Below are 24563 nucleotides of genomic sequence, written 5' to 3'. Positions count from 1 at the left end.
ATTCCATACAATTGTGTGATGTCTCTCCGATAGATAGGCGTCAGAATGGAGTCTTGGAAGTATCTGGCATTCACCTTGCGTATCATCAACTTACCCTCATATCCGAATCCCGTCACAACCATAAAGCCACGAGGGAAACTTTCCCTGCACTGACGAACAAAGTTGCTGTTCCCCTTGCTGTCAATGTCACGGTATGTGATCGCCCGAATGTCACCACCAGCAGTGAGATGGACATATGATTCATCCATTGTGACAACTTTCTTCAATTTGTAACCCGCCAGGTACTTTTCACACAGTTTCCTGCAGTTCGTCTAACGTTCGGCAATGTGACGCGGTAGACGGTGGTGTACACGGCTTGCAGCCCTTCTTCTGGTGGTTTTCGTGGGTGAAAGTTTCGCAAGGAGAGCCTGTTGTGTGTAACGGGCCACAATAGCTTTCGCAGTAGTCACCCCGAGTGTTAACCCATTCTCCCGACACTGTTTCACAATGCGTACGTATGAAAACTTAGCATGGAAAAGGCAATTACGTAATCCTCCCAATACCGGTTGATTTTCGGCGCAATTTGATAACATTCACTACCAACACTCACACACCTACAAGGTCAGACACAACACTATTCCCGCCAGCAGACCCATAGTTCCAGCATGATACGTCAGGTGGCAGCACCGAATCAAAAATGGTCGGATATAAAGCGAACAACCTACGTACTCAGATTAAAATTACAGTTTTATCGGCGATTGCATTTCTTGCATGCGGTGCTCAGAGTGGTACCATGAATAATGTGTTGGAGCACAAGGTAAAAATACATTCATTTGTGGGAAGTGTGTTGTGTAGGAAAAAGTGTTTTGTGTGGTGAATAGTGTATTCAGTAGTACAAGGTGTTTTGTGTAGTGAAAGGTGTTAGTGAAAGTTTGGACAAATATGTTTGTCACTGCAGTTATATTTCAGCTGCTACCCTATGATCGGCTTTCAAGGACACGTGATCCGGTTTGCAGGACATTTGTACAAAAAAATATTTTGTGGTTCCTTTAGTTTTCAATATGTAACTTTATTAATATGCAAATGTAAAAAACAGTTTCGGGAACATATGTAGCAATGATGTACCTGTCGGATGCAGTTCAGTTCGTGTCGAAAAAAATGACTACTTTCGATTTTATGTGTGTTTCATTTGAAAGTGATCCGATTTTGAGGACTCCACTCTATGTTCTTTTTCTTGCCATTGTTGAAAATGGCATTGTGTAAGCTTATCTATTATGTTATCTCTTCTCATACGATTTCACTGCAATACGTGGTAAACAATGTAGTTCTATCGTTTTCCTCTAGGGAGCGTTACTGTGTTAATACTTTATTGTTATCCGGTATAGATGGCACTCATTGTTAAGCAGCGCTCTCAGAGTTCTCGAGTATCCACAAGAGGCGCTGGTGCTGCGCTCAGAATTGTATATAAACAGCAACGCGGCCCCGGCCCGTCAGTCTATTTGTTGGTTCTACGATGACTCTTGGTTGAGCTCTGCTCCCGCAAAAATAGCCCAGCATTTGGAAACACACGGATGCTTAGGGATATAAGAGGGCTTTTTACAGTGTGGCCTACTCTGGTAGAACGGAAACAAGGGATAGCAGTATCCCTCGGCCTACCAGGTAGATTACACGAAGAATGACGTTCATCGTTAAGGGCAATTAAGCAGTTTATTAATTACTGCAGTTAGCTTAGCTCTATTAGTAAATAATTAATTAAAGTATTTAATGTTAAATAAACCTTAACTATAAATTCATTTTGATCTTTGATATTAATCTTGGGTTAATAGGAAGGCAGCTTAAATGTTCCTTGAGTCACAAAATTGATGCCCTATTGTCCCCTATATGCCAACACAGTTGTATTCCAGAAGAGGAATGTTAACGCAACATTTAAATTGATGCTCTAAAGAAACATAAGGTCCCTTATTACCCGCTGGTACCACTAAAGAGGAAAAATTGAATGGTCCCTGTCCTCCCTTTCCAAAATTCAAGCAGAGGAGCTTCGATCTTGGATCTTCAGGATCGACGAAGTGCAGCGCAGTGAGGTTGTATCGGGAGACATAATGACAGTGTTACATTTGGATATATTTGGTCCATCGTTCCGTGTGGATATATATCAGGGGAGATTCGTCCATGTAGGAAGTGAGGAACTTCCAACAGATCATTTGTACTTCTTTCGAGTTCTCTACTTTTTAGGAGTTTAATGCGTCATAAAATTATGAGCGCAATTGACTAGATTAGCTACTGTCAAAAGTTGACTGCTTTCGCACGCACCAGCAGCATCCGAAAGACGATGGCCACAGGCTTTCTGCCGCTCGCTGAGGAACCACGGTGGTCATCCTACAAACAGATGGGTGAGGGGTGGAAGGGGAAGTTCAGCGAGGACTGAGGGACCAGTACGTTATTCCTCAAACAGCGTTGCCAATCCCTGCGAAATGGTACTAAACCAAGCACAGTTTGATATTTGTTGGCACTTAGCACCCTGCTTTTGACATAATGGTAAAATCTACAAACGCCAGTCCCTGGGAGAGGAGAAATCAAATTCAATGGAATATGTTTTCAGGAAATAGAAATAATAATATGTCCAAATCTTATTTCTACTTCACCAGCGGACATGTTTCAAACGAAAGGGAGTATGCCGATCCAGCGGCAAGCTTTTTTACAACCATTTCACAATCCATCTTCTATATTTTCATCCTGTCCGATTTAGTTCGTCAGGAGATTTTATGTTAGGAAATTGGTGGAAATTTGGAGGTAAATAATTTTCTCTAATCTTTTTAAGTTCCATGTTGAACTCATGTTGTTTGTTGCACAATTCTATACTATTTTGAGGTAAAATTTATACTATTACATAACTGTTAAGAATAAGTAACGCAAGTTGAAAACTCTAGAAAAGTAGATGCAGAATTACGATTATCCGAAAAAACTAATTAATAATAAATCGTAGCACAATCAAGAAACATTTAGCATAATTAAGAAGTTTTAGCAGCACTTTTTGTTATCGTGAATCCAATCGACGACAGGGAGGGAGAAGAAAATCGAAATTCTTGAAAAATCTGAAATATCATTAATGTTATTTTCGTCGGTTTATTAGGTTCACATTTAAATATTTCATAGTTCAAAGTGAGGAGCAAGGGCCCCTTGCCCTGCCTTGAGCATAGGCAAAGGATAGTACAAGCGATACGTGTGAATGTAATTGAACGCATTTTTCTATCCTTCCTCGGTTTACCATTCTTCCTACACTCCGAAAAAGTCACGAGTCGCCACTGATATATATATATATATACATTTACCCAGAGTAATAAACTGGTTAAGCTGGAACTAACTTTCATTGAGTATACCCGAACTATGAGACGATAAGTCTCAAGCCCTGAAGCTTACTGAGTGTGGAGCCGAGGTGATTATAAACTTAACGAACGAGTGACGAGGCGAAGCTCCCAAAAGGGGGTTGATCTTGCAACCCTGGACTGCATTTTGCAGGGAACAAGGCTCTGGCGACTGGCCCCTGCCAGTATAAATCTGTCTTTTGTCCTGTGTCTTGTCCTTATGTGTGCTGATTGCCTGTTTACAACCTCAGCTTTTAACCGAATAATCTAAGATTTTAGTTCTGTTAACCTAACCTAACCTAACCTAACTCAGAATATTTTAGTCTTCCAACGTTACAGTCATGTTACTAGTTACAGTTTAATTCAGCTAACTGGCTGACGGGTTCAAAATAGCCTAAGTGTTGACGCACCCTAAATTTTAAATTGAAATTTTAAAAATAAGCTAATCGGGACTGGACCTACAGTTGAATCCGAACTGCTATGTATCTTCACCGAGTATCTAGTGACGACGTTACCACTACACCAACTGGGGAGGCGCCAAACTACCTCCTCATCTCGTTACGTATTCTCAATGCGATCATTGTTTCAATTCAGATAGCATCATGGACGTCCGGAAGGGAGAGAACAAGGGGCCACGCCTCCCCCTGGGAAATGAATGTCCACCTGAAAATTATATATATAATTCATACATATCATTTGTCACAGTAATTTATGTTAATTATTATAAGGGCGTTGATGAAACATGATAATTTCAGACTGAAGCATTGAGAAGGCATCACTATTAGAGGAGAAAATATGCCTCCTTTCTCCTCCCCCCTGGAAAAATACCTTACTTACCCCTCCCTGGAAAGAAATCCTGCGGACGTCCATGGATAGCATGAGTCATATTGTTATGATCCAGTTTATAATACAAAATACAAATGTCTTAAGACAATTCCCCTTGCCTTCAGTCATGTTCATCTTTTCGGTAGATCCCTTGATGTAAAAAGCAACATTACAACTTCACCAAAATAATCAACGGGTACTTCTCACGTACGTGAAAGCACATATCAACCTTAATTGCTATCAAGACCTAGAGAGCAGTGTTGTTAAAGGTCTAGCAACCCATAAATTTTAATGGGTTCTATTGAATTCCGCTGCATGAACTGGAAGCTTTTTCTTCGCGAAATTTAAATTCGATTCAAGTACGTATTCTTTCATTCAAAAAAGGTTCCTGAACCGTATTTAAATTGATCCGGAAAGAAGGTTCCTGGACCGAATTTACATTCAGTTGGAGAAAAGGTTCCAGGACCGAATTTAAATTCATCTGGAAAAAAGATTCCTGGAGCAAATATAAATTCATCCATATTCATCAAAACATTGATTAATATTAGCGTGTAAGTATTGCACACTAACATTAACAACTAATACACATAAATTTATTAATTTTTTGCTTTAAAGTATTCATGATTTATATGAGAATAATAAATTACATGTTATCACATTTTTTTCACACAAAACTGGTGCAAAATAAATTTGTTTCTATAATTCCCCTCGGAAGTGATGAGAGGAATTTTTGCGGAGCCCGTGAAAGATCAAAATTGCGGTAAAGTATCGACCTGTATCGACAAATAAATTCCAATCGATACTTTTCGATACATCGGCATCACTATCGGCTCAGTCGTAGAATTATTACCTTATAATAAAATGCGCAATCAAATCAGTATTTTTGATTCGGAAATACATTTTATTCAATATTTACCATTCTATGTGTCAAAATGGTTTCATAACGTTTAAGGGAGATTTCAGACCGAAGCGATACACGACACATGTCGCTTGGGAACGAGTAAATTAGCAGCAACGTTGCACTCCGTATGGTGAAAGACTCAAACGACACGTGTCGCGTGTCTCTTTGATGTGAAATCTCCCCAACACAGAGGAACGGTTAATCTGATAAGTGGAAATAATCCGTGCAGAATTTGAACACGAGGATAAATTTAATATGAATTTTATTTGCATATTGTATAATTTGAACACCAAAGAAATCTCAAACATGAGACTTGACGATATGCATAATATTAATTAATTTCTGTTCACCATTAATAATTCCAAGATTTATGGAATTTATAAATAACTGTATGATCATGGAGTTCGTATCAATACCAAATTCACAGCACTTTTCACAAAACTAGATTTGAAATTTTAACAATATTGATTCATACTTCTATCTTCATGAACAAATATATTTACTATGGCAACTTAAAATCAATTAGGGTAGGTGAGTATGTTTACACATTATCACAAATAGGGGAAAACTAATAACAACCGTGTACTTAGTTCTAAAGATTGCAAATAGCAATAACAACTACCTATTTTATTGTTGTTTGTCGTTTAATGATATTCTTCAGACAAAAGATTTGATTTTAGATTTTAATTTGTGTATTAAGTCCATTTTATGCACAGTTAGGCTAATCGGGACTGGGCCTACAGTTTAAAGGGGGATCCGAACTACCGTGCCATGGCCTCCACCGGGTATCGAACCCGGTACCACTTGATTACAAGGCGACGACGGTCTTTAATATTATTATTAAGTTTATCAGCAAGATTAAAATTAACCGTGCAAATCAAGATTATGTCACAATATTCAGAATAAATGCGATGAGCATAAAAAAGTGGAAAAGTCATACTGATTCATTTATCATCTGTTTTGTGGAGAGTGTACTTTTTGTGAATTTATTATTACCATCTCAACAGACAATTAATCATAACACCTAATGTAAAATACAATAGTCCAGATGTATGCTTGTGAAGAAATCGTTACACCTCATTCACTTTTAAGTATGTACAATCGTGTAAGGATATTGTAAGAGTGTACATCAGAACATTGATGGATAAAAAATGAAACTTTCAATGTAGATACTTCTTTCAAACCTCCACCCCACCTCTCACTTAATAGGATCAAAAGCAACAACCAGTGACTGACTGTCCCCAACATTCTTGTTGCCTTGAGAATGACCCAGTTGAAGAAACTCGGATAATTTACATTATTGCGTGGAAAAATCGTACTGTCATGGCGAATAATGTTTCATTATTGGTCGAAATGCCCTTTCCTTCTTACTTCGTCTTTGCGAACACATCTGGACGTGAACTTACTTGTAAACGTAGACATAATTAAGGACAAATACAGTGGGATCCATGAGTATTACCGTGCAAATTGTCCATCACCATGTTCGTGCTCTTTATTCGACCCATTAAGAGCTTCAAGAATTAAAAGAAAACTCAAAACAAGCTGTTGACAACTTCAGCACCAGTTTACATATACAGTAAATCCATCGCATATAAGCACATAGAATGTAGGATAAATATTAATGAAAATAACCATGGACAATTTTAGCGGTAATACTCATAGATACTGTATAAAACATTAAGCTTTTCACCACATATTATCTTCCACACTCTATAATGTGGCCCATAAGTCCCTACCCGCTCACATATTATACGTGTCCAGTGTAGCTGTGTGCTGTCCTTCATTCTCGCTGCATAATACAGGGTGATTCTTTATGTAGTTTACAACTTCAATAAATTATAGTTATTTATTGGAACCACATACAGACTTGGTATATATGTCATTATGCAGCAAAACACTTCACGTTTTGACTCACGTAGTGTGTAGTTACGGAGTTGATCACATGCGGCGCCGCCGGTCTATCGTTGAAAATGGCGACTTTGCTGAGAGCACCATCACCTGCAAAGTCTATCTGGATATGCTTCAGAACTTCCTTCTTCCACAGTTGGATGAATATGACCATGATGGGCGCATATGGTGGCAACAAGATGGCGCCCCGCCACACTACCTGACAGAGGTAAGGGAATTCCTTGATCATCGTTTCCCAGACAAGTGGATAGGTCGTGGTGGACCAATTGCCTGGCCACCACGGTCTCCAGATTACACTCCACTCGATTTTTTTTTTGGGGGGGGGTTGTGAAAGATAGGTTGTATACACCTCCCCTACCTCATAATCTTCATGAACTTCAAGATCGCATCACAACAGCCATCGCTAATGTTACCCCTGAAATGCTGGTTAATGTTTGGCAGGAAATTGACTTTCGTTGGGATGTGTCCAGGATGACCAACGGTGCACACATTGAACCATAACAGATTTCTAATAAAAAACGTGAAGTGTTTTGCTGCATAATGACATATAATCCAAGTCTGTATGTGGTTCCAATAAATAATTATAAATTATTGAAGTTGTAAACTACATAAAGAATGCAACTCCATGTTCTGTGACGCATTTTTTGCAACATATCAGGTATTATTGTTCCAAATGCCGCTGTAACAGCTGCCCTCAACTCATCATTGGAATTATAACGTTATTTCAACAAAATGTCCTTTATGTATCCCCAAAGAGAGCTATCACACGTTGTCAAGTCTGGACATCTTGCGGGCCATTTCATAGGCGCCGGAGATATTTCAGAACCACGACCTATCTATTTGTTAGGAAAAGTATCATTGAGATATTCACGCACACAGAGGGCATAATGAGACGAACAGAAGAATAATAACATAACATTATATAATTACATATGGATGGGAACTGCTACGTGCGGAAAATGTCTCACAGAACATGGATGGCATCGCGTAATTGTACGGGCAACAGCACACAGAAAACTATATAGCCTACACTATACATAAGATACATGAATGGGTAGGGACTTACGGGCCACCCTGTATAATGTTTAAAGTATAATCGAAACGCAATACTTTTTTCTCAAATTTTAACATGTTGCTTGCGTTCTTTGTCATAAAAAAGTAACATAATAAGAATGTTTTAAAATGCTCAATCTCTTTATTGTATCAACTCTTCATACATTGTGTACGTGCATAGATAATAGTGTAATCAACGGTGATAGAATGCTGTGCCTCCAACTACGCTGCACTAAAATGTAAAAAGGTAAGTATAAGTAACAATATAATGCACGTCGAATATAACATAATAGATACAAGAAACGTTAGTGTCATCTGAAGTATGTAAGAATAAATTTTCTCTTTATGATGAAACGTGAAACGGATTTCTGCAAATTGAAAGAGTATTCTGTTGTTTCCCTACATTTTGTTAAAGTACTCTTAAGGATTTAACATGCAACATTAATATGCATTAAATCTTCTCATTTCTTGTTTATTCTTGAAAGTATTTCATGCACTGTAAAATTAACATACTTACTCTTATTATTTGTTTGTTCTGAAAAGACAGTAACAATGCGTAGGGTTTGACAAGACTTAGTAACGGGTACATGCTCATATTAAATAATGTTCAAAGTTTCAAAACGTCTCAAATAAAAATTAAAGCATGTGAAACATTATCCGTGAAATTCAGTGTAATAAAACACACTTCAAATCTTTAAAATTTCACGCTTTTAGTTCATAGCTTGTGCTGAAAGTTGATGAATAGTACCCGTCTGGAAGGAACAACAAATAGGTTGATAATTTACACATATTAATATTAGTTTCAAATATTAGCACTCTAAAACACTGGTGGACTTAAGAATCTGGCATTAATGGAAAATTGCAGGACTTCTCTTCTGATTCCAATTCCATGCTATTTGCGATAAATACCAACATATGGGTTATAAGTTTATGTTGAAATATTTGATTTGTCATAAATGCAATTGATATCATGTTTTTCTATTATTGAATTCAATTATTCGCTAGCTACCTTATCCGGAATTGACATATTTCTAAACAACAGAATTATTAGAATTAAGTATCTTTGTTTTAGTAATGAATTACTTCAATTCTTACATTTTGATTAGTCCTGAGTCAGGGTCACATACGACCGTTTCAAAATATCACTTGTGTGCTTATTACTATTCAAGTTCTAGAATATTAACACCCAGAGAAACCTTCTGAAGACATAAATAAATCAATGCCTGTTTGATATATTCCCAAATTTTCTCACTTGTATGCTGGCTCTTTTAATTTCATAGGATTAAACAGATCATAATGATTTTTCAATTTGTAGGAACATTTAGAATGGGAACACAAGGGACGTATCCACGTCGTTTGTCGACCCTGGGAAAGTATCCAAAAACAATAAACACATACACGTTTGTCTAAGGGGAGAAGTATAAAGTGGGTGGCTGAAGGACAGTGAGAGAGTGATAGAAAGTAAGAATGAAACATGGCTGCGAGAGAAATATGGACATTATAACAATGTAAGGAAGACGGAATAAATAAAGCAAATTTGATTATGAAATTAATTTAAGGGAAGATTTGATGAAATTGAAAGTTCGTGAGAGACAGAGGATAATAAGGGTGAGTGGGAACAGAAGCAACTTTTCTCAGGGTCTCCCTGTCCAATGAAAACTTTTATTGTTTTTATCTATTACGTAGATTTCTGCAAATAAGGTTGCACAACTTTGCTGCATTTTAGCGTAGACCCATTGCTGATTCACATATATTTTCAAGTCTGAGTAGTGCCTGTAAACCTCAAGAAGATGAATATTTGGAATCATTGTGCAGCAACATGTGAGCCACCGCGAAGGTCTTTCCACCCATCTGCGTGCGGACTGAAGCCATTGTAAAACTTCCTCCTCTATTTGTAAACTTGCTGGCGTGGTAAGCATGCATAGACACATTGAATTTTAATTTGACGTAGTATGTCTATAAGTTTTATGCTTTCAGAGAGCAAGCACTGCTCTTCGCAATTCGAAAGAGCTCCCAGTAATTTAACAACTCCAAGTCATCAAAAAAGGATCTGCTCCAGAGGGCCTACGGTGGGACCCAGGAGTAATTATCCTCAATGCACTAGAACATTTGTATATTTTAAAACAAACGCTACAATGTCCTGTCCTTCGACTGTCAAAACGAATGGCGACTGCCTTGAGTATACTCCAAACGTGCGGAGGCAATTATGACCCTCCACCCGCCCCCCTCCCCAAGCACTCAGTGGCTTCATAAAATGATTGGTACCTGAGGAGGTCATTTTCTTCAATTCTCCGAGTATTTCGATACTGTTTTCAAATTGACTACCTTGATTTTGCTACGAGTGTAAGTTATGCATAAACACTGGCCCTCGCCGATGTCGGAATGTTAACGTCGTCGCCTTGTAATAAATGGTTCCCGGGTTCGATACCTTGTGTGGGCACAGAGTGGTTCGGACCCCACTTTAAACTGTATGTTTACAACATACATGGATCAACCTATCTATGTATAAAGTGGACTTAAAACAAAACTCAAAGTATAAACACACACAGAGCTGGAATACAAATACAATTTGATTTCTGTAATTTATTTCTTTTCAGTCTTTAAATAATTTAATTTAGATAATTTTGAATTATTTTTCCTTTGGTAGTATTCATTTGAACTTTTTCAAATCTGTACAATACATGGAAATACTATATATAACACATAATTTCGCTAAGTTAATAAAATGTTTCCACCTTTCCATCACTTACATTCTAAATCCGTAGCTATTCCTGAGGCTATAAAGAGAATCAATTGACTTATTGCATACGTAATAACACAACCAATTCAAGGAATTTATTTTTTATAATTTCATAATTTTTGAAATCATAAAAAAAATACAATTTAATGAAGAATAAACATTTAAGAATTGTTCATGTAATCCACAAGTATTATACAAAATGCATAGAACTGTCTATGGTGTATATGATCGTTTAATTACGATACCAAAATGTATCTACTTGTTTCCTAAATCATAATAGTCAAACATTTCATCTTTCATTCTATACTGATGAGTAGAAGGAATTGTGCGAGGAGCATATTCATCTTCTCTGTAAAATTTCTGATTATTTATTTGGTAATTGTTATCTACGTCCTCCAATTTCTGTCACGCTCACGAATATATATATATATATATATATATATATATATATATATATATATATATATATATTTATAAAAATTGTGATGAGTAAAGATTCGTGAAATTCATAAAATATTCAAATTTCATTTTCCTATTACACTGAACGATAAAATAAGTCTGTGAGAAGTAAAAGTATTCTTTACTTGAATGAAATTATTCAATTCTTATTATTAATAATCAGGGAATATAAACACACTTTGATCGAGTAAACTTTAATTTTATCAACGCCGAAGAGAACAGTGATCTGTATAAATAGACATGGCTAAAAATATACTGTATTAGTTCCAATCAGCACCTATCTATTTCTTTCTCAAGTATGAGCATTTATTATCATGGAGTTGTAAATAGTAGAAAACAATAGTGACGTATTAAGTGATTGCATATTTTGTCTACCAGTATTTTGTCCAGAAGTATACATTATACCTCATAGTAAAAATGATTCCAAAGGCGCTAAACGTTAGGAGTAGTTATTCTAATATTAATTTCCATGATGTGAATGAAATCCACTTACCTAGTACTGCTTGGGCTCCCGCTTGTGGAGCTAAAAAACACATTTTCATTATTCTAATTATTATTGGCCATCTGTATATAATTTAAAATCACGACATAAGGAATTTTAAAAAAAATTGAAACTAATTATTTCTAGAAATAAAGAAATTGAGACTAGCGAGAGAATTATGCCTAGCAATACCCCTTCCTATCGAATATGAAAGTAAGAAAATTGAGATCTCGAGACAAATTATTAATGAACATGAAACACTTTCTTCTTTCAGTTCTGGTGAACAAACATTTCTTTAATAGTTTCTGAATGAGAAAATATATATTTGAAGCAATTGTTATTGCAGCGCTTTATTCTATCTGAATGCTGTCAAATGCAAGTACAACTTTCAGAATGCTCAAAAAGAATGACAGAATTCCCAATCAGCGGCATCGGTAGCTTCGAATTCGAATTAATGCACCAGAACCTCAAAACTAGCTCGCAAATTATGAACTTAGTCGCCGGGCTAGCTTTAAGGGTCTACTGATAGCTCAGAGCTAATAATGATACACGGATGACATCATCCTATACAGTAATGACCTACATTCTATGCTGAGTTTAATATAATGTGTACTCATCAGGCTAAGACAAGCAAAATTAAAACTATCTACAAAGAAATGGATCTTCTGTTACACTGAAGTCCCTGATCTTGGTCACTTAGTGTCTCAGAATGGTTTCAAAATTTGATGGCACAAGATCAGGGCTGTAAGGGGAATGAGATAACACTTCAATTCCCTCCAAGTACTGCTTTTTCTGGGTAAAAAAAGTGTGAATGGTGGAATTTGGCGTAATGGACCTCCAACAAGGCTCTCTTCTGATCCAACGATGATGGATACTTCTGGAACATAGCATTATGGACCCGATGCAATTGTATAACGTAAAATTTGTCATCGACACCACGACCATCTGCTACAAGTTCCAGAACACTGGACAAACGATGTTCCACCATATGCACAACATGACCTTCCTTGCAAACCGTCCTCGTTGAAGAAGTTTCATTGCACATTGCGGTGGCTGCAACCACTGCAAACCACTGGCAGAATTTCGTGGGAAGTTCTGCTTTTCGTCACCTTGGACAATTCAATGCAAAAACCTGTCGTCCCGTCGATTTTGAAGCAATTGATCACAGATGGAGACTAGTCATTCAATCTATTGTGGTGTCAACTCGTGAAACACAAGTCGAGGCCATCGAGAGGCAAAACCAATTTGGTGAAGAGAGCGAATCATGGTGCTTTGGGACGATCCAACATGTCGTGCCACTTGCCGTGTACTGACGCTTGCATCGGCTGCCATGTGCTGTAGCAGGTCATCTGCATTCATAGAATCCAGTCTCCCACATCGGGGTTTGTCTTCCACACCCATGTCCCCAGACGAGAACACGGCTTTTGCCATTTCTGTGCTGTCCTAATATTACCTGCTCCCTCACCTTCCACCACACATATTTCCCTAGCAGCACTCGCAGGTTTCACACATTTTTTCCCAATAATGTCGTAAGAAGATAAGCACGGCTAATTTGTCAACCTCCATCACGAACCGCCGAAATTGCACTGTGTCTTGTTGAAATGTGTTGTGCCTTTTTGAATGGATGTACCAGGTGGTGTGCAAATCATGTGCCCACCGCGAGCTGTTTGCTTAGCTTTCCAGGAATTTTCACCGGTTCCACTGTTTCAATGTGAACGAACGGAAAATCATTTGACTCAACCTGGTATATTGCTATAGATTTTAATGAAAACATTGTAATAATAACTGGAACGGATCTTGAGAATTGCCACACACATCCACATGCAAAAGTTCTGTCTATTACCATCCCACGGACAAAACTACTGCTTTTCCAAAAAAAAAAAAAGCAACTGTAGAAGACACAATGGACCCCTGCGCATATGTTTGCCATTGTTCACATTATACTAATTCTAATTACTAATTTTAATAATCAACACCCCAGCTCCCCCAACAACTTTAAAATACGCCAACGGCACCTTTAGCAATATAAACATTTTGACATATAAAGAACATGGGGCTATAATGCTTCACGTTGCATCTAGCACAGATGTAGAAATCACCAAGGAAGTTCGAATACATCCTACTTAGCCTTGTGGACTCGAACCCTCAGCCACACAACGATGAATTCACGTACTCCCCGCTGCATCGGCCAACAATTTAAACTGTCTATGGTGTATATGATCGTTTATTTACGATGCCAAAATGTATCTACTTGTTTCCTAAATCATAATAGTCAAACATTTCATCTTTCATTCTATACTGAGGAGTAGAAGGAATTGTGCGAGGAGCATATTCATCTTCTCTGTAAAATTTCTGATTATTTATTTGGTAATTGTTATCTACGTCCTCCAATTTCTGTCACGCTCACGAATATATATATATATAGATATATATATTTATAAAAATTGTGATGAGTAAAGATTCGTGAAATTCATAAAATATTCAAATTTCATTTTCCTATTACACTGAACGATAAAATAAGTCTGTGAGAAGTAAAAGTATTCTTTACTTGAATGAAATTATTCAATTCTTATTATTAATAATCAGGGAATAAAAACACACTTTGATCGAGTAAACTTTAATTTTATCAACGCCGAAGAGCACAGTGATCTGTATAAATAGACATGGCTAAAAATATACTGTATTAGTTCCAATCAGCATCTATCTATTTCTTTCTCAAGTATGAGCATTTATTATCATGGAGTTGTAAATAGTAGAAAACAATAGTGACGTATAAAGTGATTGCAATTTTGTCAAAAAGTATTTTGTCCAGAAGTATACATTATACCTCATAGTAAAAATGATTCCAAAGGCGCTAAACGATAGGAGTAGTTATTCTAATATTAATTTCCATGATGTGAATGAAATCCACTTACCTAGTACTGCTTGGGCTCCCGCTTGTGGAGCTAAAAAACAAATTTTCATTATTATAATTATTATTAGCCATCTGTATATAATTTAAAATTACGACATAAGGAATTAAAAAAATTGAAACTAATTATTTCTAGAAATAAAGAAATTGAGACTAGCGAGAGAATTATGCCTAGGAATACCCCTTCCGATCGAATATGAAAGTAAGAAGATTGAGATCTCGAAACAGAAATTATTAATGAACATGAAACACTTTCTTGTTTCAGTTATGGTGAACAAACATTTCTTTAATGGTTTCTGAATGAGAAAATATATTTGAAGCAATTGTTATTGCAGCGCTTTATTCTATCTGAATGCTGTCAAATGCAAGTACAACTTCAATTCCTGCTTTTTCTGGGTAAAAAAAAAGTGTGAACGGTGGAATTGGGCGTTATTGACCTCCAACAAAGCTCTCTTCTGATCCAACAATGATGGGTACTTCTGGAACATAGCATTATGGACCCGATGCAATTGTATAACGTAAAATTTGTTATCGACAACACGACCATCTGGTACAAGTTCCAGAGCACTGGACCAACAATATTCCACCATATGCCAACATGACCTTACTTTCATACCGTCCTCGTTGAAGAAGTTTCATTGCACCTTGCGGTGCTGCAACCACTGCATATCACTGGCAGAATTTCGTGGGAAGTTCTACTTTTCGTCACCTTGGACAATTCAATGCAAAAACCTGTCGTCCCGTTGATTTTGAAGCAATTGATCACAGATGGAGACTAGTCATTCAATCTATTGTGGTGTCAACTCGTGAAACACAAGTCGAGGCCATCGAGAGGCAAAACCCATTTGGTGAAGAGAGCGAATCATGGTGCTTTGGGACGATCCAACCTGTCGTGCCACTTGCCGTGTACTGACGCTTGCATCGGCTGCCATGTGCTGTAGCAGGTCATCTGCATTCATGGAATCCAGTCTCCCACATCGGGGTTTGTCTTCCACACCCATGTCCCCAGACGAGAACACGGCTTTTGCCATTTCTGTGCTGTCCTAATATTACCTGCTCCCTCACCTTCCACCACACATATTTCCCTAGCAGCACTCGCAGGTTTCACACATTTTTTTCCAATAATGTCGTAAGAAGATAAGCACGGCTAATTTGTCTACCTCCATCACGAACCGCCGAAATTGCACTGTGTCTTGTTGAAATGTGTTGTGCCTTTTTGAATGGATGTACCAGGTGGTGTGCAAATCATGTGCCCACCGCGAGCTGTTTGCTTAGCTTTCCAGGAATTTTCACCGGTTCCACTGTTTCAATGTGAACGAACGGAAAATCATTTGACTCAACCTGGTATATTGCTATAGATTTTAATGAAAACATTGTAATAATAACTGGAACGGATCTTGAGAATTGCCGCACACATCCACATGCAAAAGTTCTGTCTATTACCATCCCACGGAAAAAACTACTGCTTTTCCAAAAAAAAAAGCAACTGTAGAAGACACAATGGACCCCTGCGCCATTACTCACATTATACTCATTTTAATTACTAATTTTAATAATCAACACCCCAGCTCCCCCAACAACTTTAAAATACGCCAACGGCACCTTTAGCAATATAAACATTTTGACATATAAAGAACATGGGGCTATTATGCTTCACGTAGCATTTAGCACAGATGTAAAAATCACCAAGGAAATTCGAATACATCCTACTTAGCCTTGTGGACTCGAACCCTCAGCCACACAATGATGAATTCACGTACTCCCAGCTGCAACGGCCAACAATTTAAACTTCTAAATAAATGACCACTATAAAATTTCTCCTACTCTAAATGCAATCAAATTATACCATCCCGACTGGACTTGGCACATTCTCCACCTCAACATAACTCAATATAAGACCTTTAAAATACAAACCAAGACCCCCTTCCTCCTTCATATCTGGCAATCTATTATCACCCTCTATCTACTATATCAACACAAAGTGTTTCATATCATCCCCTTTTTTCTATGCCTGCGCAAAACAGACGCCTTCGACCATAAAATATTTTTTTCATAATATCCCGGACATGCTTCATTGTACGCATCATTCTATTCGCTATCTTAATTACTCTCTGCCTACCACACACACGTTACAAATTATGCACATGCTGCTGTCCATCATGCTTCCGAAAAAAAAAAAAAAAAAAAAAAAAAAAACCGCCCCCACCCAGCCGAAAACACAACATTATTGTAGCATACCCCATCTGAAACAAGCAAATTCGGCCCCCAGTTCCACCCCCGCCGCCTCCTACAAGGTCGATCTTGCCTCCAATCCACCAGGGTCCCCATCCACACACACCTTCACCAAGTAACTCCCGACCACCATCCCCACAAGGATACTGCATCCCAAACCACCATACAACAACTCACTCCGTACACACTAGCCTACTCTCAACGGCTATCATAAATAAGAACCTCCTTCCATGAATTCCCCCCCCCCCTCTCCGATGAGCACGGACACCTGACCACCGAATGGCGAAGCGCCACAGATAAGAGGAACTACCCCGGACGACAACCCTGCAGACGAGAACAACCACCCAGATGAGACCAGAAGGGCAATCCACCCCAGAGAGGCTACAGCAGAACAACCCATACCAGAGTCACCCCCTTAGAAACTATATACCAGGAAAACCTGTACCAAGCCCCCCCCAAGACGCAACCAGACAAACCACCCCAGACAAGGAAAAAATGCAAAGGAGCCCAAACTACAGAACGACCACATGCCCCTGGCAGACAAAGAAAAACCCACTCCGGCCAACCAGCGAGATTACACGAAGATCTAGGGGCACTACGATATGAAGCTGCTGCCCGGCAGATACTCCGAAGTTACCGTTCGCTGCAAAGCTGAGGAAAGCACGATTCCCACGCTGCAGAAGACCGCATCAGCGACGACCTTGGCCGAAGTGTGGAGTTCCATCCGTCAGATATCAACTCTTTCTGTACACAACGCAGGCTAGGAAGAGACTTTCAAGTACAGTATAATATATCATTAATATATCATTGTTAGTGACCACATTTTAGTAACCAGATATCGATACATAGTTTTTATTATCGACTGTCGCTTGTAACGGTGAGACATGAGAGTTTGTTCATTTTATATTGATGTGTAATATGGTAGGTCTCTTAGTCCAGCATATTATGTCTCCGTTGGTTCTATAGTTTTTAAGTTACTGTGATAGTTAACACGGACAGACGGACGGACAGACATACAGTTGGATACTACCATCGATAACTGTTCATGTCTAATTTTTTTCCCACCGCTACTTTTAATGTCAACTAGTATATCTCAATGAACTCATTATGTTATAGATACAGTTAATTACACATTTTGTCTTCTTTTGGTAAATCACCAACTTTGCTTACCAGATCCAAGCGTAAACTGACCTGTAATATGAAGAAATAAAATAGATGAAGAAGACAATAATATAAAAATGAATAAAAGGTGATATGAAATGATATGAATTTTTTTTTGAGTCCGCCTCTAAAATAAAAAAGATATGATATTTTTTCTTCTATCATCATTCACAGATAATAGTTTCTATTATCAATCAAGACAAGTTGAAACATTGGATTGAAAAATATATTCATATTTTAATTTTTCTGCAAACACCTTTGGATTTAAAAGATATATATTTTATAATGAAACTGGAAATGCAGGTAATATGTACATAATAATAGAATAACTTGTTCTTTATTCCATACTGTTCGTTATACAACATTGCACATTGGCATTTCTTTTAATCTTTCAATTAAGCAGAATTTCTTTATACATCATCCATGCTATTTTTGCAGTTTCCAAAACTTCATACGTAAGATATTTATCGGGCGTAAAAGCTACTTTTCCTTTGCAAAAATGCATTCTTGCTTCACTACAGTGAGTTGAAAAAGGTTGAGCCTATGCTATGATACGCGAAGTCTAGAACTCGAACGAAATTCAGTTTCTTGCCTGAAGTATTCTTTCTCAGATGTACGCATAGTTCTCTCCTGATAGAGGGTGAAAAATCTGTGAAGAATGGTGGTTTGTTATAATTACATTAACCAAATATTTAAAAGGTTATTTCGGATAGCAACAAATAAAGAATTAAATTATTATTTTTTGCCGATATAATTGAAAATGTTAAAGTTCAAAGTAGTAAGATATGGTACCATGTATAACCTCCAATACAATAGGATTGTTATTACAAACACATGTCTAACAATATTAGTTCTAAATTTCTTGTAAGAGGAAGGGAACGTTGTGTTCTAAAGATTTTATTCAGAACCTCACTTAAGCATATCTTCAACGTGCACAATTTTGCTGTCTCTCTCTCGCTCTCCTTGCTTGAAAATATATAATTTCGTCGTGTAGCAAGCAAATAATTTTACCAACTCTATTTACTTATGTGTCTATTGTTAAAAAGGCATTAAATAAATACTTAATTTACTATTCACTTACCCGGTGTCAACAACACTTGACACGTTCTTTAGTCAAAAGAACATGATTTAAGTAAAAGAACAAATAATAAGTTCACATGAAAGACTCGAAAGCATACACGTGATGCCTCTCAGGGTATGGGGTAATATCTCTCTTCGTTCGTTGGTCAAAACAAATCAAATTCAAGTTTTCGCTAAGAGAAAATAATTATATTTTACGTCTTAGCAAAATAAATACTTATGTGCATAAAATCCACTTCAGTCAAAGAAATAACAGCTTCTTACAATTCAACTTAACCACTCTTATTTTCACTTGAAGCCCGAACTCCTAAGCCAAGACAAAAGACACTCGTAATTGCCATGGCAGCAGCTCTTAACAAGATAATTATATACAGGTTAATCACTATCCTGACATTATCAGTGATAGGTAAATTACAGAAATTAATATTAAAGAACAATAAACATTTGCACAAGAAACGATAATTAATAACAATAAATATTAACAATAAATATTTGTGCAATGGGAAAGGACGTGTCAATTGCCCCCTCCGAAGAAAAATCAAAATCGACGACGAACTGGGATACTTTGAACAGTCTAGGAGATTTTGGTTTCAATCTCTGGAAAACAGTCTACAATTCTTCATGTCTTTAGTTCACAGGTTCCGAGATAAAACTGGATGCTTGAAGAAATATTCAACTTTTTGTACAGCATGGGACTTCTGATACATCATAAATAAACTATGACACTTCATACAACTAAGAAGACCAGATCAAATAAACATTCAGCAGCCTATTCAAATATGCTCTCGTTCTACAACATGTCGTAACCACAAACTCATAGAAAACGTTTCCAGTGCCAGGCCTTTCCAAAGACACTTTTCTATTGATCGTGAAGATATCAACTTAAATCGGTTCTTCGTTCCATTTTCAGTAAATTTACTGGAATCAATCTTCTTTTTCATATCTTCTGGTGAAGGAATCCATTTCTAATGGCTAGCTTTAAATTTCCGGACCCTTATTTACTTGTCTACGGAATTATTCTCTTCTAGCTCCTTTTTAAATAGACACTCCATCCACCATTAAATATACTTTTCATAGTTTAAGACTGAACTCAGTTTTATACTTTCGCAGAAACAATTAACCAACAGCAGCTCATATCGTAAATCTTTAACAATTAAAATTTCCATTAGAATGGTGCTTACAGTAGTTTCGAGCACGAGTTACGCTTGCCTACAAATTCAAGTTCTGAATTCTAGTTCTAGCTCACTGAATTTTTATACTGAACGATCTGCCTTAAAGTACAGGTAAATTCTGATTTGTTATGAATATCAGCATAATATCTTTGTCACCAGACTGTAAAATCTTTCTTCTTGCAACCAGTTCCCTCCGAGACTGCCTAACATAAAGGATAGTTCTATGCTAGGCGAGGGGTAAAGTCCCGCACCTGATCCAGATTAGATCCGGTATCCCAACAGAAGTTCCTCGTTACTGCCACACTACGCTGTTGCTCAACGCTGGGATATGATTCAACAATGTCTGTCTGCACGCCACTGCTCGTCATTTGACTCCCGGGAGCATTATTGCTATCTCTCGGTGGAGATAAACGTTGTTGACTCGGGGAGGAAAACCCGTTGTTAGGATACGGTCTATCGTAAGGATTACCTCTGGAAGCTGGATATTCTCGTCGTGATCTAAACTGACGCTGTTGACGGTAATTATTTCCATTTCTAGGGTATGGACTCTCAGCTGGGTTACTCCTCTTTTGTTGCTGAACTAAGCGAATTCTAGACGTTCTTTGAACATCTCTGCTGTTTTGTTGAGAGCCAGTTTCTCGTCTCCATGTAGACCGTCAAGCATCTTGTTCCTCTGCTTGCTCATATCTCTTAACAAAATCCGCTAAGAGATCCACGGTGTTCGGAGCATGAGCCAAGCACAATTGCTTTACTCTAAAAGGTAGCTGTCCGATGATTAGGTTAACTACTTCCTGCTCGGTGTAATGATTACTCAGATTCCTATAGGCAGAGTACACAGACCAAATATATTCCTCCACACTGTTATCATTCTGCTTATTGCACCGCCTAGTCCTCACAGACGACAATTCTCTCTCTTTCGCTTCTGCTGAAGCAAAACGCTTCTTGAATTCTCTGCAAAAATCAGAGTAAGTGCGGAAATCGTTCTTATGCGAATAAAACCAGTGATAGGCCTTTCCAGTTAACAAACGTGGAATGATTTCAAGCCTATAATGTTGAGGAATCTGTAGAATTTCAAAGTTTGTATTCAATTCCTTTAAATATATTTCAGCTGAAATAGCGACAATAGTGCCGTCGAACTTTCTCATGGAATTGATGTCTGACATCCTAGGAGTTACCCCAGTGTGTACAATGCGTGAAGAAGGCTCTCATCTGTTTCTTCTGCTGCGAGCAGTTGATTCACTGTCTGAGGAGCTGGATTCGTTCATCTTCTCGTACCTCTTTTTCCGTGACGTTTTTCCTTGTAGGTTTGAAGCTTCATCTGAACAGATGGGATAAAATGTCGATCTTCCAGAACCTTCATCAACACGGTGGATTTTAGGATGATCAGAGTTCGTCTGGATCTGTAACCTATTCAGCTGATCAGAAATATGAACAATTTCACTACAGATATGACCAATATCTGAGGAAAATTTGTCTTGTTTAGTTTCAACTGTTTTCCTCCATTCTTCGTCAGCTTTTCGGTATCCCTCGGTTTCATTTATATTCTCAGCAAGTTTGTCTGCCACTTTGTGATTAATGGTATCTTCTAACTTATCTGTGATAACAGTTACCTGGTGATTCACATTTTCAAACACTTCCTTTCTGAAACTGCTCTGTTCTTCAGCGATTTCCTTACGAAAGTTACCCTGAGATTGTTCAACCTCTTCTCTCAACAGGGCAATTTCTTTTTGCACATTTGATTCCACTTGTAGAGAGTTTGCTTCACATGTCTGACGTAAGTTAACGATCTCTATTTGAATGCTTTCTTTTATCTTCTGTTGATTTTCTTCCATTTTTACAGTCAAATTGTCCAGTCTCTGTCCCATCTCCAAAGCAGATTCTGTGAGTTTCGAATAACCCTGTGAAAACTTCTCTTCTAAGCGCCTTTCTGATTCCAAGAGATTTCTACCACTTTCCTCTAACTTTAAGTTCAAACTGCATTCCAACATGGCTACATTCTCCTGAAACTTAGCTTCCAGATTGCTGGAACTTTCTCTAATGTTTTCCTTAATTTTTGATTCCAGAGAATCCAAAGCAATGGCGTTTTCTTGGATCTTTGCTTCCAGATTGCTGGAACGTTCTCTAATGTTTTCCTTAATTTTTGATTCCAGAGAATCCAAAGCAATGGCGTTTTCTTGGATCTTTGCTTCCAGATTGCTGGAACGTTCTCTAATGTTTTCCTTAATTTTTGATTCCAGAGAATCCAAAGCAATGGCGTTTTCTTGGATCTTTGCTTCCAGATTGCTGGAACTTTCTCTAATGTTTCCCTGAATTTTAGTTTCCATAGCCCTTGTACTTTCCTCCAACATAATCCGTATTGAAGAAAGCAGGTCTGCTGTAACTGGAACTGACTGCACTGGAGATTAATTTTCCTCAGCCGATGATTTACCTGCACTTCTCAACATCTTCTTATCCATAGTCTTCTAGCACAGAATTTCCATCACAATCACAAATCAATTACTCTTCACGAACACACAAAAATGAACACCACTAACGAAACAACAGATTTCGGGCCCCCCGTTGTTGCGCCAAAATATTGACACGTTCTTTAGTCAAAAGAACATGATTTAAGTAAAAGAACAAATAATAAGTTCACATGAAAGACTCGAAAGCATACACGTGATACCTCTCAGGGTATGGGGTAATATCTCTCTTCGTTCGTTGGTCAAAACAAATCAAAGTCAAGTTTTCGCTAAGAGAAAATAATTATATTTTACGTCTTAGCAAAATAAATACTTATGTGCATAAAATCCACTTCAGTCAAAGAAATAACAGCTTCTTACAATTCAACTTAACCACTCTTATTTTCACTTGAAGCCCGAACTCCTAAGCCAAGACAAAAGACACTCGTAATTGCCATGGCAACAGCTCTTAACAAGATAATTATATACAGGTTAGTCACTATCCTGACATTATCAGTGAAAGGTAAATTACAGAAATTAATATTAAAGAACAATAAACATTTGCACAAGAAACGATAATTAATAACAATAAATATTAACAATAAATATTTGTGCAATGGGAAAGGACGTGTCACACTCCAAACTGTACCCCTATATTAAAGAAAAATTACCCATATTGTTTAATTCACGTAATTACACAGATTTCTGACACAATTACAAGCGTTCAAAACGATCTCTCGCATTGAGAAAAAATATTAGAACATACACTGTTAGCAATGATCATTATGCAGCCTTAGTGTTGAAATGAATTTGTCACTAGCAGCACTGAAAGAAATAAGTAAATGTGAACTAGCGTTCGAGATGTAAGAGAAGGCAACGTGAAACGATTACATAACTTCTCTCTTGCCAAGACCTTAGCGTGTGTTTATGAACACATCCATCTCGACGTGACTGAGTCCGCTACATACTGGGTTTCCTCAACAGGTGGCAGCAGAATCGTCGATCTAGTTGCGCAACTCAGTTAGTGTCAAGAGAGTAACATCAACATGGCGGACGTACGTTCAATTCACATTTAATGGAACTGTCAAAAGGCATAATTGTGTGTACTGGGCTGAAGATAATCCCCACATTACTGTTGTAACGGCTGTGAATTTGGCTGGGTAAAATGTGTGGTGTGGTTTGTCTCCTAGGGGACTCATTGGTCCTTTCCGTTTTGAAGGTACTGTAACTGGAGAAAAGTACCTAACAATGCTTGCTGATTCAATTTTCCTGTCATTCGTGCAACTACATGTGTTATTACTAACAAGATGGCGCCCCGCAGCACTATCACAGGGATCTGCGAGCATACCTGGATGTACCAGGCCAGTGGATAGGACGCAATGGACTTTCCTGCACACTCTCCAGACCTTACGCCGCTCGATTTTCTCTTACGGGGCACAGTAAAATATGAGGTGTACAGTCGTAAACCACGTAACCTGGACACACTTTGGGATGAGATTCAAGCGGTGTGTGCAGAAATCAAATTGGACACTTTTGTGCAAAGTACGAAATCAGTCGTGATTCGTACTCAGAAATGTATCGAAGCTGAAAGCTATCATTCTGAACATTTACTTTATCCACCATTTGGAACATTCAGTTTGATCAGAAATTACGATTATTTTTCAAAATGGACTGTAGACTTTATATTCCCAGAAATTTAACCTTGTAGATTGGAAAATAAATTTTCTCTGAGAGTTCAAAGTTTCTTGACGCACCCGGTATAATTGTGATGAGTTAACTTCATAAAATATTCAAATTTCATTTTCCTATTACACTGAACGATAAAATAAATATGTGAGAAATAAAAGTATTGTTTACT

The sequence above is a fragment of the Lepisma saccharinum genome, chromosome 18 (genome assembly GCF_977018435.1).
Source record: "Lepisma saccharinum chromosome 18, izLepSacc3.1, whole genome shotgun sequence".
Taxonomy (NCBI): domain Eukaryota; kingdom Metazoa; phylum Arthropoda; class Insecta; order Zygentoma; family Lepismatidae; genus Lepisma; species Lepisma saccharinum.
Note: the sequence above shows the minus strand (reverse complement) of the source record.